A 4,539-nucleotide genomic window follows, 5' to 3' on the forward strand; every position below is an offset into this window, starting at 1 on the left:
CATATCCATGCATTTTTCATCAACTCTGGTTAGTCACGTAACCATCTAAATACATAATCATGTTCAACAACATCACATATTCTCCATGTTATTTTATCTCAACCATGCTCTACAAGCATACACATACAATTCTATGCATAAGAACATCACCCATATGTGCAACCAAACATATACCAACATATCCAAGACATTCAACAGTGCATAATGCACACATGCACAAACACTAATTCTCACACGTAACGCTCACGCCTAAACCAAACCTCAACTGACCATACTTGTTGGCAATTACTCATGACACTAGCTAGATCATCCCATGGTCTCATGACACAGATTCCTGCTAGCTCATGCGCGCGCAACCACGTTTTGATCGGTGTTGCTGTCTACCAGTCCTTCGGTTAGATCTCGTTGGATTGCTTAGAAGTGAAGTCGCATTGTCATAAGATCAGGTAGGGAGAAATCTAGAAAGATATCATAATGAAAACCGTTCAAGCATGACCTGCAGATCCATCGGAATGATGCTGCCCTTTCCGCACACGCCTTTTTTTCTTGCAAAATTTCCGTCCGTCCTACACGTCCTTCTTAGTTCGACAAGGTTACGACTTTTTAGTTCATGATGAGGAAACAAACACATGTGAGCTTTCTTCCAAAGTTTCAGCGGTCCATTTTCGTTTGTGATCGTTTGTTCGGTACCTACATGAATCGACAGATACCATAGTTTAACAGTGTGTTTCTTGTTTTGCGATGCAGACTAGCAGAGTACTGAAACTCTGATTCGCAAACGTGCGTATCGCAGTGATTTTTGGGCGTAACAAGTTCCCAATATATGCTCTGAATAGTAAACGCCGTTTACACTTTGGCGACTCTTGACGAGGAGCTAGTGATTCTTGCCCGAAGTGGACGCGGCAGGTGATAAGAGCGCCGGGGAAACGGAAAGCACGCCGTCTAGTGCCGCACCCAGCGCTATTCGACTCGGATAAGAATGCGACACGTACTATCATTGTGGCTGCTGGGCTACTGGTTCAGCATGTGACCTGTATCGAGACACTAATCCGTAATCCAACTTGCACCAGCTCGCTAGAATGGGGTTACAGCTACCTAGCTTGGGACCAGAAGGGCACAGGCAGCACACGAGAAACGACAATACAGGCGGCCGCGGCACGGGGAAACACAAAGACAGGGGAACGCGCGTGCCCGCAGGCAGAACGGAGGCTCTACCTGATCCGCTCGGCGGCGAACCTTTTTTGTAGTGCGGCAGCTAGCGGGCGACCACATCGCCGGTCGAAGTGAACACCACCGTCATGCTTTTAACATGCCCAATCGCTGATCGCATTGGACCGCAATCAACTCCGGCCTGAATTCGAGAAGATGGTTGTCTGGCCGAGTGCTCGGCTAGGCCGAACCTATGCAAATCGGCGTATTCGGTTCAGGTTTCATAACATCATCGGTAATCTTTTGATTATCGTGGTCATAAATTGATCGGTTTTTGATTAAATTCAAATTTAAAATTTTAAAAAAATCAAAATTTAATAAAATTTGATCGATTTCTAACAAATTTCACCGAATTACTATATGGTTACAACGGTAATCACTGGAGGGTTGTTTTCGAAGGTCAAACACATTTGTAAACTCTACTTTGATTACCTGATCTAGCGCTCAGGCTAGGCCCCGATCATGCAAAATCACCGTGTGAGCCTAGCTCCGAGAAACAGATTTTGATGTGTTTCTGTAGAGCCAGGTAGAGCGGATGCAAAGCTCTTGTACTATATATGTGTATTTTTTTCATTTAATTCTTGATTTTATCTAAGAGTATAAGAGCGTCCCATATTTTTAAATATTTTCATGAGTAAACTAAAGCTCACTAGCAACCTATTTTAATTAGTTTGATCTAAAAAGACTAAGCTAATATTTAATTAAAATTCTCCAAAAAAAAACCTACTTTTATAACTTCTAGTAATTTTCTGTCTCAAATAAATTCCTAAAAATTAAGAAAAATCACTAATATTGTTATCATGTGATGTACTAATTTTAAAAATATTTTCAGCTCTAGATTATTTGACGAACAAACTGAGTTCCTTTATAATGCTCTATTTATATATATACGACATTCTCGTACAGACAACTAAACACAATCTTTTCTTAGCTAAATTAAATATATACAATCAACCAAACAGATCATATTATATCTCTTCAGCCTAAATAAACTCAACCCGGGTTGGCCTTTGAGAGCTGCGAGTGGAGGTTGGCCTGAGGAGCTACAGGAGTTGCACGTGGATGTCGGCTTGAGGAGCTACAGGAGTTGCACGTGGATGTCGGCTTGAGGAGCTGCGTGGAGCTGAGCATGGAGGTTGGGTTAAGGAGCTGCAGGGACGGGCTATGTAGCATCGTGTGAGGCGGTACCTGTGGCTTGCCGTCGGTGAGCAAGAGAACTAGGCGAGCTGCACGTGATCGTTGAAAGAGGCTCAATCATGAACGATCTTCATGAGCAGCTGCTCAGGCGCTCGGGCTTTGAACACCTGAGCCTGAGCTCAGTTGCCTGAGCCAAAGAGGTGCTCAGGGTAACAACCAAACACCCTTCAGCACCTCTCCTGCTTGCTCAAGCTCAGGCAGCTCTTGAGAAGGACAACAACCAAACAAGCTCCCAGTCCCAGTCCTACCACGACGGGAGGGAACAGTACATAGTGTTAGACGGGACATGCAGTGCTCACACGTTGTGCCCAGTGGCGGAGCTTTTCGTCAATACAACCTATATCGTGTGACACATCGATATATAATAAAAGTAAAGCACAAAATACACATTTAAGAAGATAATTCAATTCTTTACGGTATAACAAACTAAATAAAAATAAAGTGATACCAAACTAGTTACCTAACTAGAAAAGATTTGATTCCTCCTAGCCTCTCATTTATTCATCAACAATAATATATGTACTTGATCCTACAAAGATAAGTTGGATAAAAAAAAATAGAGAATCAAAATTTCGATCAGTTACTAAATTTAACATAAACTGTTATTCATGACTTACGAATGTAACATACCAATAGAAGCATGAGGTAGTCGAGGTAACTTTTTCATACACAACTTCAATTCTTGAAAATGGTATAAAATGTCATCATTTGTAATGCTTGCAAAAATATCTCACTCAATATAGCATATCATCCTATGATTCAACCGGTCATTCCCCATCTTATTCCTCAACTTAGTCTTGATAATTTTCATAGCAGAGAAAGCTCTTTCAACCGTGGCAGTTGCAATAGGCAAAATAAAGACCAACTCAATGAGACAATAAACCAATAAAAAGACTTTGTGTCTGTCAGTCTGTACCATCATCATAGCAAGATCTCCAAGATTATTATAATATGTGAAACTAGCATCAGCCCTCGTATCAGTAACAAATATCTCAAGTTGGCCCCGAAGGACTACACGATCATATTGAGAGAAGTTGGCCACATAAATCTTAGCAAGTCCTATTAGTTTATCTTTATCAAAGTTGGCAAAAGAATTCCTTAGATCTAAACAAGCAATGCATCTCAATAATTGAGCAGACCTTTCAGCAAAATGATTGTTCAATTCCACAATTATTTGGTTATGGACCACATTAACGATTTCATGCTTGAAGTGATGGAAATAATTTACCAACTACCCACCATGACCCCTTGAACGATCCCTAATAGTTACTGTATCCTCCACATTTGGCATAATGATGTGATGTAGGAGACAAAAGTTCTCTACCTCATGAAATATCTCCTCCCAACCATTCTCCCTTATGTCATTAATTTTTTGCAACGTGATCCCAATCAGTCCTACTGCACGAACGATGTTTTGATCTTTCTTTTGCAAGCATTGTTGACAAGTTATTAGTTTTGTTCAATAATCTGATCATAAGATGTAATATAAGCACGAATTCAAAACTCCCTATTTGTTTCAACAAACCAAAAGTTGTGTGTTTCTTTTCCCCATTAGAGGTGTCATCAGCCACAATCTCTAATACCTCTAGGACCGCATCCCACATATGAACAATACGACATAAGATTTTATGATATGAGCCCCATCGAGTATCTCCGGGTCTCATGGTGCTCTTGGACCAATTAATCCCTTCTCTTACAAGAAGCATTAACAGTTTTCACAATCAAAGTGGACGTATGAAAGAAATCAAAGACAGAAAAACAACACTTGGCAACTGAAACAACCATTAACTACAACTGATGTGCAAAGCAATGTATGTAAAAAGCATATGAATTCTCATCTAATATCCTTCTTTGCAATCCATAGAATTCTTCCCTCATATTTGGTGACCCATCATACCCTTGCCCACATAATCTAGACATAGACAACCCATGAGAAGCAAATATACCATCCAAAACTTTCTTTAGAGAATATGATGTCGTGTCAACAACATTCTCAATACCAAGAAATCTGTCAATTACTTGACCTCATTCATTGACATACCTACATAGAGTAAGAAGCATGGTTAATAATAATATGGTTAGCCTTTAGATAAAAAATAGCACACCAAACATTACATACTAACCTCAAAATCA

This window comes from Phragmites australis, chromosome 4 (genome assembly GCF_958298935.1).
Source record: "Phragmites australis chromosome 4, lpPhrAust1.1, whole genome shotgun sequence".
NCBI classification, from domain to species: Eukaryota; Viridiplantae; Streptophyta; class Magnoliopsida; order Poales; family Poaceae; genus Phragmites; species Phragmites australis.